Source organism: Hylaeus anthracinus, unplaced genomic scaffold, assembly GCF_026225885.1.
Source record: "Hylaeus anthracinus isolate JK02 unplaced genomic scaffold, UHH_iyHylAnth1.0_haploid 11997, whole genome shotgun sequence".
Taxonomy (NCBI): Eukaryota; Metazoa; Arthropoda; class Insecta; order Hymenoptera; family Colletidae; genus Hylaeus; species Hylaeus anthracinus.
Window position 1 is genome coordinate 3093167 of NW_026534344.1, and position 14995 is coordinate 3108161.

The window sequence follows — 14995 nt, forward strand, 5'->3', positions numbered from 1 at the left end:
TCTTTGTGCCTTCTGTCGGCCAAAATCTCTAATTCTTCATTCGGAATACTAGTCTAGATAAAAAGTTGCGCTCATTCGTGTTGGAGGCAGAGAGACGGAGCGCGCAACCAACAGATAAGGGTTTGAAATAGTGACGCGAACGTCCTAAACTCTCTCGACAGAAAAGTTAATTTTAAGTTAAGATTATACTTTAGCTGGCACGCCATGCCACCACGCTTGGCACAAGCTTCGGAGCTTGCGTGTGCACGAAACACCAGCGTAAGCAGCATTTCGTATAATAAGCCGTGAATTACGAGCTCGAGCACTCGAGGCAGCTCGCTGTAAAAGGGATACGCGCACGCGGCTATAGCGCTAATTATGTCGGTCGTTTAATTGATATTCACCGCGATAAACTAATCGCTCGAACCGCTTCAAAACAGAATCTCGACGGTGCATTCTCCTTTGCATCTTTTACTTCTCCCCGCGTGGCCGTCGATTGCTTATTAATTCAAATGGTCTCAATATGGTCTCAACGTAGATTAAAACGTACGATAGTAAATAGAACGGTAATCGAAGGAAACGAGTCTACGTTGAATCCATTTTAATTGAACCGTTTTTACTTCTGTACATTTTATATACATCTCACAAACACGTTAACGTTTATTTTTAAATATCCAAGAACGCTACGTGAATTTAATTTCACCACTTCCTAGACCTATCCGTTGGTCGAGTCGTTGACATTAATTAACTGATATCACGTGACGAGTTTGGCGAACGGTCAGTTATCGTCGACATTGAAATTATCTACGAGCGTCACGGATGTCAAGATCGAGTTAACGTATGTACGGTCAAGGTTCGTCATCGATATTTTTCGCATGGTATCTGGTCTAACCGGAAAATCCAACTTTTCTTGATGTCGGAGGCTCGCGCATCGCGGCGATGTAACAGTCGGATAAAGGACCCCTACGTGTTTCCTCGTAACTTTTATCTCCGTGAAATCCGCGGGAAGCTTAGCTCTGTAAGTAATCGCGTTAGTTATACAGGGCTTAAAGCGCTGGCGGCGGCCTTTAGGGAGCAAGAAATTTGTTCCTTTTCCTCCTCGAAACGGTCGTAATGATTTTTCCTCGGTGGCTGATCCGTGAATAGAAATTTCGTTTCGTTCGAAGGGAAGTTAAAACAGCAGCCAAAGGGAACAAAAACATTTTCAAAGTTACAATCACAGCTAAAAAATTCGTCCCGATCGTTTAATTACTTTCGACGCTGTATCGACGCAGAAGGGAAATATTTCGAATAGATAAAATAAAAATATAGATTTATATGAATGCGATACAGTTGTTTCAGTTTTTTTTGTTTTGTTTTTTTTTTTTTTTTTTACAGCGTCCGTCTGGTTATTCATCGGACGAGCAGCGCGTGTCAGGACAAATTCGTGCGCTCGTTTGGTACCTTGTCTGTAATATAAATAACGACATCGTGTTTCGCGAATCGACAAAGAATGATAAATGATCGCGTTGAATACTTGTCACGGATAGGCGATATGTTTCGGGAGCTAGTATCGATTGCCATGGCTGGTACAGGATTGCCGATAAAGAGGATTTGTTGAGAATTTACGTATACACTGACAGCCGCACAATGCATCAATGTTAAGCACGTAGATGGCAAATTCTAATGCGATCGCAGCTGCCGGAACCACGCATCCCGTTTATAGTCCTGAAACATCGTCGGTCATTCCCCGAACGCTGGCTATGTTCGAGGAATTTTTAGTGATTTTGACGAATGAAACTGGAATTCCGGAAACTGCTTTCGCAAAAAAGCTTCAAAAATTCGCTATTTGCTCGACTCGAATCGCAAGTCAACAATGTCGATCAATGTCCACGGAGCTGCTTTTATTGGCCAAAGCTCGTCACGGGGCTTTTCAATGCGATTATAAAGAACAGACTATCCCAGGGGATCTATTCGCTTCTCAAACATTAAACTCGGGTCCAGCTCAAAGGTATATGACGCCCTTAGGCTACGTTGTCTTCCTCGATGTTCCCTGCCATCGATACAAACATTCTCAGCTTCCTATCATCGATTCCACGTTTATATATTTTTTTAAATACGAAAGAATCGAAGTATCCAAGACGTTACACGTCGCATCAACGCTCAATGGCTACAAGCATGACTTTCATTACAATATAACCAGTCCCCAAAGTGTTCCACCCAGTTCGATTTCACGATCGATTTTATGGATTCTCCCGGGATTGCCTCGTTCGCGATGGAACAGTCGCAGGTTCGAAGATTTTAAAGTGCACCACCCCGCTCTCGAGTCACGGAGGACTCTTCTCAGCCGCAATTTTGAACCGCGCAATCTTTCGGCGCGTTTGTCCTCGAGAAAGCGAGCCAGGACTAACGGGTGGGAAGAGGATAAACGGATACGCGAGCGAGGGAAGGGAATCCTCTTGACCCAAGTATGCTCCGCGAGATGAAATCTGGATCTCTGCGATATGACGAGGTCAGACATCGAGGGAACCCGCGGAGGCGAATCAATTTTATATTCATGACGGCGGCAAATATCCTCTCCGAAGATTTACTCGCCAGGCGCGCAGAGATCTTCGCGTTTTCTTCTTCTCGTTAGTAAGATATTTAACTTTCAACAGCGGCCTGGATTTCGGTGCGTTTGATTCATCGACCCACGAAAGAGTCTCGCGTCTGAAAGAGTGGTTTTGTATTGTTAGGAGAAAAATTGTATTTTTGTTTACATTTCCTTAAAGACCGTACGTGATCGACATATGACGAACAGAGACTGACATAGTCTAACACTATCGTTAAACTTACGATACCATTTGGGATTTTTGCTCAACATTCCTTGAAGGAGAAAAGGTTCGCGAATCGGAAGCCTCGGGCGGATATCGAGGAATTTGCCCGAGTCAATCGCAGCCGGATTTATTAACTGAATTCCCGAGGCGTTAAGAGAATAACAGCGAAAGACGTTAAATAGCGGATGGAAATCCTTGGAACGTACGCCTCGGGCGTGGAGGGTAAGGGGATAGACATCTTCGAGGTGCAACGCAGGAAACGAAAATAAAAGGATAAAGGAGATCGGGACGAGACGGGACAAAGGATTTTCCGGATCAGAAGGTGGATTCTCGCAGTGCCGTTTTCCTGTTTCCGTTTCCGTTTCCGACTTTCAAGCTCGACATGTTTCCCCGGATATCCACAGGCCGAGCTAGGCGAGCGATCGAAAGAAAGTGTTCATGCTTGTGACAACGCGGTCAGCGATGATCCACCTTGATAAAAATTATGTTTGCAATATGAAAGAATAGAAAAAGGTTAGTAGAAAATAAATCCACCATCCTTCTTCCACTCATGGAAGGATGAGAATAGCTCGACATTCACAGTGCCCATAATAACAAGTTCGCAAAGTCGGTAGAACGAATTCTGAGATCGTTATAGCATACAGATACGATTCTGGAATTAAAACGAAACGATGGCGAAGGATTGACGAGCGTCCAGTCGAGCCAGTAATCAAAACTCGCTGGCTACCTTTGCGAGGCTATGAAAAAGTGGCGTGGACGACAGCTGACGTTCTAATTTAACACAGAAAAGCGTCGTTAAATTCAACCGGTTGCAGCGGAGGTCTGTGATTGCGTTCTTCGTTTCCGCGAACGCTCACGGACACGTTGGCGGTGAATCGAGAAAATGCGATTATTGTTCAACGAATTAAACGAGCAGCCACCAGGGTGCCGCTATTCAATTTGTCTCTCCAGGGGAACGAATGTATCGTTTGGATTTGTTTTCTGGGTAGCGATAAATCCTTATAAAAATTCCACAAGACATTTGACGTTTCGATGCCAGATAGTTGTTCGTGAAGACATAGGATAAGTCGATGATTCTTTAAGCCTTATCCTGTATTTTAGCGTCACGTTCGAAAAATAAAATAAAATTCACGAAACAGAGGATTACGCCACAAAAGTAGATAGAAGATGTAAGAATTTATTCAGATGTTGTGAGAAAGAACAGAGAGAGCTGTTTATCCAGAGGTTAGGATAGACGTAGTTCGGAATACTTTTCGAGGCAGCTAAGATAGAAGCTGAAGTAAAGTTTCTTTCCAGATGGAAACGAGGAATTGTCGAGACGATAGACGGAGAATGGCTCTTTCGCGAAAAGCACGGCCTGACTCGGACTCCAACTGCAAAGGGAATGGAAATGGGTTGAAATTGCGCTATCCGTTGCTTCCCCGGTTGCGTTGGATCTTATGGAATAACTCCGTGACGAACGTGCGGTTCCCCGCCGAGTAAAAGTAATTTTCCGTTTTCCTTTGCGGGTGGCGCGCCTTTGTTTCCTCATTTCGTTTTATTCGGCCATCACGGGGTGGGTATTAGATCCATCGAATCGAGGTAATAGCGTGATTATGGGGAATGGTACGGAACTAGAAGTTAGTTCTCGAGCATCGTTTCTCTGTATGAACTGGCCAGACTACGCGACACGTCGCAATCGCACTTTCCTTTCGCTTATCGTTTATCGCGGGGTCGTCGGAAATTCTTGGCTGGATAAGAATTACGAATAATGAACGAAAGATACTTTAGAAAGACGATCTAAAATTATTTTCCACGATGAATGATATCCACCAACTACCGTAATCTTCAACCTGACCTCAGCAATCTCGTGTCTGGGTGTAAGGTGAAGAACTTATCCAAGTGTTGCATAATAATGCTTACTCGTAGACGATATAGTTTTTCTTTTTGCGTACACGTGCCCACGATAACGGAAATCTAACTTTGATTAGTAGGGCAAAAAACTTGTGCAAAAATGTAAAGTGTATGGAGATGGTTGGGAAAGGGATGGTTTTCTCCTAAGGGATAGATCCGTTTACAACGATAGATCTCCGAGGCGTGAGTGGACGGAGGGTCGTTCGATGGCAATTATTACTACCAGCGAATAAACGTATGTCCTCGCGTGCCGCGTCATAACGATCGCTCTTCGGACTCGATATATCCTATGGATTATACGGGGCTTATCGCGTAACTATCGCTCGTCCATCCCTAGCAAGGTTCTGTATACGTAGTTAAATAAACGCATTATTCACAGCTATTACCGAGTTACAAACGGATCCATAGTTATTGGTCTCGATTCGTCCCAAACCCTGCGATATTCTAGCCATCAAAGAAATCATGGGATTGGATGGTTTTTCATCCTGAATAAATCCTATACATTGTTTCGATATACATTATATATTCATTCTCCTGGCGCGTCACTGCACAACCCAACACTTCCCAAAATGATAATCTTTCCTAGCGGGCAAAGAAAGGAGAGATTGTATCTGAGCCCAAAGCGTCGAGTAAAGTTTAAAAGCTCGTCCCGTTTAATTAAAAGTGGGACTCGCTGGGAGCTAAAGTCGACAGGAAGTATCGCGACCGAAATGGCGGTGTCGGGGGCGTGCAAGGAACATATTCCACATCGACGGCAGATGCGAACGAGGCAATTACGAACGCAACATCGAACCAAGATTATACTCTCGAACGCGTTCCAGGATCGTAGATATTCGGATAGGGTGGTGCCTAATTTAAAAAACAATTAAAACCGTGGCATCTGATTAACGGCAAAAGCAATAATTGCAATTATCGAAGCGGAACGCAATCGCAATTTTCATTCGGTTCCTTTCATTAAAAGCGAACGTCCCCCCGCAGACTGAAGTAGCTCGCGCGGCGTCGAACCGCGTTCGATCAGGATTTTCCATTTGTGCTTCGTTTCCACCCTTCCCACCTTTTTCCAACCCTTCCACCCGTCAGGCTTTCCCTTTGTTTTGCTTTCCTCCTCCACGGCAGTTTCGTTTCTTTTCCCGAGCTTTTCAGAAAAATGGCACGCGACCCTCGCCACGGCTGCCGAGGGCGACGGCCAATTTCATCGGATATCGATCAGACCTCCTCCCTATTCTCTTTTTCCGCCTTCCTCGTGTCTTCTTTTATTCTTCGCGGGACCGACTACGACCCGGTTCCGATCTAACCCATTCGAATCTTCCGTGAACGACGTTTCCTGATCGTTCTTTTGCTTTCCTTTCACTCTCCCAGCATTTGCGGAATACAAGTACGGCGAATGTGCCTGAGAGATTCCTGTCTAAGAGACGCGTGGTTATCCCTTCTTGGAACTCCCTGCTCGACGGTGGATCGCTTGTCAATTTAATAGCGTTTAAATTTCACTCTTCCTCGATTCTCAGCGGCATATGCCTGCGATCAACCCGACGCCTCTTAGAAAGGATATCCAGTATCCGCAGTTGTTCATCGAACAGCCAACCGAACTTTTCCAACGTATCGAGTAATCCTGCCCGCGATTGACGAATGATCGAGGCGACGCGATAAAGGCTCGAGTGCGTGCTCACGTTTGAGTGTCGGTTGCGAGAAAAGAGTGATGAAGCGTGAACCAGTTTTAAAAATACGCATCGCGTTTTGAGCACGCGATGACACGTCCAACGACTACGGGATTGTACGCGTGAAAGGCTCGAAAGTGCGACACTAATGAGGATCGGTGGAGTCGGGTTCGAAACCAATCGATTTGGAAATCCCGACAGGTGTCGACTCGATATTGCGACTCATCGTGTATTTTTTCGTTATTTAATCGAAGTGATAATCATTGGAGTCTGTTGAAATTTGCATTATACAGGGACCTCGCGTGCCTCCAGAAGTCATGCGATGGTTAAGTCAACGATTTAGGGAAACAAACAAACTCCGTTTCCACTGACAGATCAATTTACACAGCTACGAAACACATCGCGATTTTCCGGTCGTTTTTTTCATGCAACAAATTCGTCATCCGGCTGGACCGAATAAAACAATCCCGTTTCGGTGAAAAGCAGAAAAAACAAAATAAAATACTGCGCTACGAAAAGAGTAAACGAGAATTCGCATGAATCACCGTTGACCGTGCACAGTCGAATATTTATTAATGTACATACAACGGAGTGCACTGAACGTTTTACGATTAATCACACCGACTCATTGTTGGGCCACGAAAAACCTCCAACATTTTGGTTAAAATATAACAGGCGCAAGCATGAAAATTCTCGATAAATTATTTCCAATATTACAGTTATTTGATGTTACGAGTCGCGGTTCATTGTGCGCATGTAAAGTTAAAAAAAAAAAAAAAATTGCACCTTATGGTAACTCCACAAAAGTGGACGATAAACTAAACATTTGTTATCGACATATTTGTTTGTATCTCTGACAAGCGGAAGGGACTATGACTCTCCAAGGGCGATCACTCGAGGTGTCGGAACCTAGTTCTAGTATCCGAGATCAGTTCCTGAAGGAGTCACAGCCAAGTAAGTGGTCTAACTCCTCGTGGTTCCTGCCGTGAGTACCCCTTCGAGGGGAAACTAAGAGCCACCTCTGCGATCAATCCTCCGATCGGTAAAAAGCATGCAAATGCACCAATCCACATTTCTCTACACTGCATTTTGATTTCGTCTTCACTCAGAATACTAGTACGGATAATATTCGAGCCTCTGAAATTCACAGAGTTCATCTTCACTCGGAATATTAGTATGGATAATATTCGAGCCTCTCAAATTCACACCGATCAACTCCAGATTCTAGAGAACGCAAACCCAATAAGCAAAGAAATCAGCAGTGACTGCTCGAATCTAAACGATTTATTGGGCCTGCGTGCGTGTTAACGGATTCGTTCGGCCAGCACCTCGATTTCCCAATGTTTTTCTCTCTCGATTGAAACACGCTGACACCGTGGGTAACCCCCCTCCGATTGCATTTGCACCGTTGTCGAACACTCTGTGTTCCGTTCCTCTTGTACAATCAACGAAAGCTCCGAAAGACACAAGAGATTCTCCAGAGGATTACCTCGAATGTTTCGCCGTGCAACAATTCGGTGTGTTAAGCTCCGGCACCGTTTTGAGCCGATTCGAGGCAGTTCCGTAGCGATGGTATCGTTAAACAAAATCGCGAATTTACACAGATTCGATTGCACGTCTAGTCCGAATTGGGGACCATTGAAATCGACATGCCTGTAAGAACGAGGTCCCTTTCTCGTTTCGCGTATTTGCTCGCAAATCCAGGAAGATTGGATTGTCGCCGATAAAGGAAAAACCTGCTTGGGATTGTTGTCGCGCTATGTGTATCCACGTGCTCGTCGAGTTTGAGCATACATTGTGGCTACAAGGACTTACAACTGAAGCAGAGGTCAATTAGCCCGATATTAATGTAATTCCGAGCATAATTAGCGCGAATCAGGCGAAGTCATTATGCATCGGACTGAACTTTGGAAGTACATCTAAATGCAAATCCATCCTGGCATTGATATCCGTTTCTCGTAATTGAAACTATTTGCAAGTTTTAACTCTAGTATAGGAACTCTGAGCTATTCTAATCTTTGTTAGCTAGGCTAGACTGAGAAGAAGAGAAGATTGATCTCTGCGTTGTAAAAGACGATCAACACCAGTCGACGACCTTTATTTACGAATATGGAAAAGTTAGTTTCTCCGGAAGTCATCGGAATCACATAAATTCGACGCACAGCAAGCTATGGAGAAGCAAATGCGGTCATAATTTGCGTGGGATAGGAATAATCCAGCGCGTAATCCAGACGATTTACTCTTGTCCGCGCGCGTTCGTGACTTTACAACGAGTTTGTAATCCTTTAACGATCTACGTCGAGAGCTTACCTCGTTACGCGGGGCGTTTTCCACTTCTTACACACGGTATCCTTCGGTTTTTGCCCAACGTAACTTTCAAACGAGATTACCCAGATGCCACACGTCAATTTTTCTAATACTCTGCACGTGTATGGGCCGATGGAAAATATTAATTCTTTGTACAAAAGATGCAAACGTGGCGAAGGTATAGATAATTAAGTTCAGATAAAGAAACAAAGCTCAAGCAACCGAACAGCCACGAACGAGAGAACTTTATTCTAAGATAATCGAGGAAATCCACGTAGTGAAAAGACGAATTAAGTCGCCGTCCGCGAAGACACCGAAGAATTGAAGAAATCACTGAATCGCAGACGAACGAAGCAGAAGAGAGCCGACAAGGGGACGGCGACAAAAAGGAACAAAAGAGTCGACGTTTGACTACGTTTTACGTAATTTCCCGCGAGAACGAGCGCTAATTAACGCCTTTGTGAGCCGACGAATCGACCGTCTCAGGATTCGTCTCGTCTCTGTCGAAGTAACGATACCCGATGATGCTTTTACAAATTGCAGATCATCCGCGTGTTTACGCGGGAGGATATTTAAAATGAGAACATATGAATATATTTTTATTTTCGATTCTGAACATCGAAACTTAATAGCCGCATTTGCAGTGCGAATGCCGCATGTCTTCTAAAATTAAAAATGTCCCGTAGCTAAAACAATTTTGTAGAGATTGTCTCAGATCAGGGATCAACGCCAACGTTTCAATTCGCGTGAAACGTGTCGATAATTGAGACATTTACCCCGAAAGCGGTTACTTGGAGAGTTAAGAACAGATCGCGGAGCAACGTTGAGAAAGAATCAAAGAAAAGGAGAGGATCAGAGAGAAGTGCATCCATCTTGGCTGTCGAACCGCTGCTAAATGAATTCCCGAGTCAATCGATTAATCTTTCCGCAATGAATACCTTTCGACGGAGGACCGTTTCACTTGGGAATTTCGAGCGGCTCGCGTTGAAGCCTCCTTTCTGCTCGATCTCGGAAATCGTATTAAGTATTCTAATCGGGATAATGGAGCACTTCCTCGGCGCATCGACGCGGCTCCATTTGGAATCGGACCCGATATAGTTTCCGCTCGTATTAACGCTCGATTGCACGAATTTTAATCGATCCCACAAAAGGACGCCATCTTTTACAGATAGTCCGTAGACTTCGTATTTTTTGCTGTGATTTTTTAATGAATTTTTTCCCCGTTACATAAGCTACGAGACGTGGATAAAAATCGAGGAAGTAAATGTTACGCAAAAGGGTGTTGAAAAGCTTCGCAATTTCTTCTCGTTTCGAATAGAAAATGAGAAATGACCCAAGGTGTTGCGCAATCGACGCGAAAAAGAGGCAACGCGACGGTTCACTGTAAACTCGGGGATGCAAACAAAATTAGTCCCGCGGGCTCTTAAGAGCTCCCCGTTAATTAAACTCAATTTACGTAATCACAGTTGCCAAGAAGTTCCGTCATCATCTTCTGCAAACTTCGCCCCGCAAGTAATTTCTTGCACCGTGTATCGGTCGATATCACCATTATCGAGTTAATATATATTATGAAAAAATCAAATTATCCAATGCACTGTCCAAACTGTGCGCAAAACGTTGGATCGCGTATAAGGTGACTCTCGATCCACTCTTATAAAAATATCCATGCACAGATTGTCAGGAAAATCCCCGCGACCACGCGTTATATCCCTCGAGCTTTAATTAAGCCGCATTGAGAAAACAATTAAATCGACCCACCGGCGACCGTTCTTGCCCCTGTATTTACATTCGCGAAATTAATCGCGATATGAAACGCCCCAAGCCCGACAGAGTTCTTGCCCGACGTAGTCGCAGTTCACCGTAAATGCACGATCGAATTGATCCCACAGGATGAACGAAATCTGCATACTGCAAGCAACCGGGCTTCCACGGTATTTCCAGCTATCGACTCGGAACAATCATGCTATGATTACACCTTTTGTTCGCTTCCGTTTCACGCTATCCGAGTTGAAACCACGATTAATCCGAATTACGTTAATGATTGTTACCGAGTAGTTTCAACCGTTCGCAAGTTTTGAGGCAGCCGTTGGGGTCGGACTATCGAAGTCTAACGGTCGAACAGCTCGTGGCTTCTTCGCAACGTGTATTCTGTATGTTAGACGTATTCGGAAAACGTGCACTCAAGTAAACGAAAATATTGCATATTTGATTCATTTACGACGTGCAAATTAATACGGTACACACGTATAAAGTTCACGTGCTGTTTCTTATTCATGAAACGTGCATAGTAGTTTTCACACTTCTGAAAATTAGCGACTCCTGCTTTAAGAATTTTCATTCAACGAACAGAGCTATCGATATTTCCAATACTTCTCGACTCGTCTGCGAAAATCTGGGAACAATCGGTGCATTTTTCATCTAGTAAGCAACGGTTCCGGGGTGTATCGTGTCGTTAGTTACAGGTGGTCGATCAAGTAGCACGCGAGAACAGGAGCAACGGGACAAAATAGAGGGTTAGGAGTATATACCGTGAGGATACTCATCAGATCCGCGGGACGAGACCGGCTTCTAATTTATTAGCAAAGCCATTAATCAATAATTACAATTCATAGCGAACGAGCTAGGTATCGCACGTTCACTTCCTTGTTCTCCTCGCGTTAATTTCCTTGGCTTCCATTAAGGTAATTACACATTCTGTATCGCGCCGCTGATATCGATCGCGGCGATGTTATCAACGCCACAATATCGTCCACGAACCCACCGACAAAATAAGTTAATTGAATTTCCGAACGATTCGGCTCCTTCGTTCGAAGATCACATCTTCAAAGAAACGGAAGTTCGATCATCATTTACAAATTACAAGTATTCCAAATATCCGATGTTTTTCATTCTAACTCAAGGTACTGAATGTTTCTATTTACTAAGAAACACAACCTGTCTTGTTTAGATCTAAAATCACAACATCGCCCCTTGAAGCAGCCAAAATTAATAATACGTGACATCAAACGATTAACTTAAAAGGAAACCAACCTGCTTTGGTTCCTTTATGGAAACCCTTCGCCGAGTTAGACACGCCGGAACAAAGGCAAGGAGAATAGAGAATCAGCGTATACCCTTTGACGAGCAATAAGAGCGACAAAGCATGATGTTCGTAAGCCAATCTATACGATGTGTAACCGAGGTCGTTAAGCTACAAGATGGGCGTAAAGGAACCCCAGGGTACGCGCCGCAACAAAGCTACACTCAACGATGTTGACCTGCTTGTTACAGGTGTAACACACGACGTCTTCCACGAGGAGTACCTTCGAGGGCCTGAATCCTTACCCTATCGACCATGATACGTTCCAGGGTGGATGTAAATGCAACGCAGCCCCGTTGGATGCTTATCGGTTCGATGAACCCTCGGTTAGGGGTGTTCTAGACAAGATTCCCGTCTACGTGTACTTGGAATTTCATATTCATTTCATAATAACTTGATTATCATACTCTCACACTCGAGTTGCTCGTAAACAAATCGGTTATCAGAGACTTCGATAACATTTATTCGATATTCCGCGAATATCATTCTAATTCTAAAACACATAATGGTCGATAATGAGTAATCGTGGGTCGAACCACTACCGTATCGAAGGTGTGCAGTGCCAGAGGCCAGACCTCTGTTATCGCGAATTTCACAAGCAAGATGTTCGCGTGGAATTCTCGAGCAGAGATTCCAGGATACGGGTAGACGCTGGGATCGTTGTATAACGGATAGCACACCCGCATATCCACGTTTGCTACTCGAAGTGCCGACAGTTTGTCTGATTTGTGCGTTTCTTCCAAACTCTCGAATACGAGTAAACACTCACGAGGGAACACTGAGAACTATTCGGACTTGATTCCGGTGAAACTTTCCTCGGTCGTTGATAGGACTAATGTCAAATTATTCTAAATCTTTCAAACATCTTTCCGCTATTACAAATACAAGAACCGCTGCAGACATTTATATTCCTTCGCAAGAAAGTGGACACATCGCAGAGTTAATTCATCGGCGTGACGAATAAATAATGCTCGATTCGAATTTCAAATTCAACGAATACACGCTGCACGATCATCAATATTTGCGTGCACGCGCCAAAAACTCGCGTAACCCAGAAACGTTTGCTCAAGCCGGGAGGCGCAGAGTCCAAGGCGCAATTCGCTTGGGTTTTTCCAACAACGCCGTTTCCGTGGGCGTCGACCAACGCTTTCTCTAATAGGGAGCAGCTGCATTTCTTTACTTTTCTCATCTTTTGTAACACCGACGTTTTCGTCACGGCAGACTTTGCCCCGACGACGAAGTCGACGCTGGTTAGCGGAATAGCTGGCAGCCAACGGTGCTTGGACTTTGGCCGCTGGAAAAAATAGCCAACGCGCGTGCACCGACCGCACAGTGCAACTCGAATTCTGGGCACGCAACGACCGAGTGTCGATGAAAATACTTCTCGCGCGAGCAGTCTAAAACAGCGGCTTCCAGGAACGTTTCAGGGGTGGTTCTCGAAAGAGAGAATGTCTAGGCTTGAACTATATAGCAGAGAATCGTTCGAATCGATCGAATTTTTTACTCTCTGGTTATAAGAGATTGTGTAAAAAGAATTTCTGGTTCAGATAAAGTCTCTGTTGTAGTTTTAAAGAACAATTCTTCGAAATGTCTCTAGGTCTTGCAAGGGTCTTGTGTCTGGAAGTGACGTCCAATGCAACCAGACATATCTCCTACACCAACTTCAATAGAATAAAATAAAACGAGTAACTCGACTCCTCCTTCCACCACTTTAAGTTAACACGAGCGATTAAATCTATTGCCCGGAGTTCCAAGCGCGTATTATCCTCAATTTTCCCTCTTGGAGAAAGTTTACCAACCCCTGCACCTACAACGAGAGAAACTGAATGGAAATGTAAACGCGTTCCTTTGGACGCTAACTGGAGGACCGTGAAATAAACTTCGTTGATTCGGTTAACTTTCTTGGCGATCAAAGAAAAAGGAAAAACGTCCCCGCGTAAGAAGACCGTGACATCGGGTAATTCTCAGCTTATCCTCGATCCGAAAGCTCGGTTGTTGAAATCCTGTGACCGTGGCGTTATTCCCGAGGTAAGAAATACGGGAAGTCCGATGCTTGGGACGCAAGAAAAAAGACAAGCCTGCATCGAGAAAGTTTCTACGAGTTCGTGTCGAGTGGGGAGAGGGCGAAAACGATACTCTTCGCGCGAAGCAGAACAGAGGGGTGGGAAATAAGGCGAAACTGAAAAGACGATCTGAAACAACGCCGCGGCGAGTCCTCTTTCTTCGATTTCGATCGAGACCACCTACCCCTGGCTGTCTCCCCTCGCGCCCTTCCGGATTCTTTAATCGTTCCGTGCTGATTCGTATCCTGAAGTTGTTCGTCCGTGCAGATGCTCCGTTCTATTGCCTCGGTATCTCCTGCCCGCCTCGTCGTTTATTCCACCACCATCCGTCCGCCGCCCCTTTGTTCACCCCCGACCGAGTCTTCGCCCAAGCTTTTACCGAAGCTAATCAACCTTTCCTCGACCGACGAGCCAACCGATACCATCGACGACCCTTCTTACGTACCGTCTTCTTTGCGCACTTCAAGCTAATTAGGCCTTAAACTAGCGTATCGTCAACTTGGAGACCCCCTTTCGATGAAAGGATATTTTTAAATCCCTCGGAAATTCGACTTTTTAATATATCTTGAAATACATCATTTGTTAACGATGCTTCCTCATCCGTCTATTATAAATATGAAATTATGTAGACATTGCTTTCCAACCGAGGCTAAAGAACCTTTCCTCGACGAACGAGCTTACGAGCCTTCTTGTTTGCCCTCTTGAAGCTAACAACAGCTTACAAGATACGTCGAGCACGAGACACGAGTAAAAGGCAGATAAAAGTGCCGCGGGCTATATAAAACTTTGTCGACAACGATGTCATCGCACGATAGCGAAGTCTCGGTAAGTGTATTTGGTCCGCTTCGCGCCGAGAGATGGAACGCAATTAGAGAAACAATAATGGAACATCGGGATAGAAACGAATTCTCTGTTCTGAGGAAGGCGACGTTCTCTTAATTTTATCACTTATACAGGGTGTCCGAAAAGTCGGGGAGAAGCCGGAAATGGGGGGTAGCTGAGACGATTCTGAACAACAATTTCCTTTGCAAAAATGTCGGATGGGGCTTCGTTAAGGAGATATTAACGGAAAACACTGACCAATCAGAGCGCGAGGATGCCGTTGGAGCGGCCGCGGTAGCGAAGGCTACGCGCTAGGCGGCCGCGCTTGTACGCGAACAAGTGACTCGACGTGCATCGAAGGACATTGACGCGGCCGCCTAGCGCGTAGCCTTCGCTACCGCG

At 44.8% G+C, this 14995-nt stretch overlaps 1 protein-coding gene and 1 long non-coding RNA gene across 3 annotated transcripts in view; both read right to left on the reverse strand.

Annotated features, from left to right (window-relative positions):
- LOC128889414 (E3 ubiquitin-protein ligase MYLIP) overlaps positions 1 to 14995 on the reverse strand; it is a 92364-nt gene that overhangs the window by 38300 nt on the left and 39069 nt on the right. The gene's annotated exons all lie outside the window — the stretch shown is intronic.
- LOC128889450 (uncharacterized) overlaps positions 1 to 14995 on the reverse strand; it is a 34894-nt gene that overhangs the window by 4632 nt on the left and 15267 nt on the right. The window lies entirely within an intron of this gene.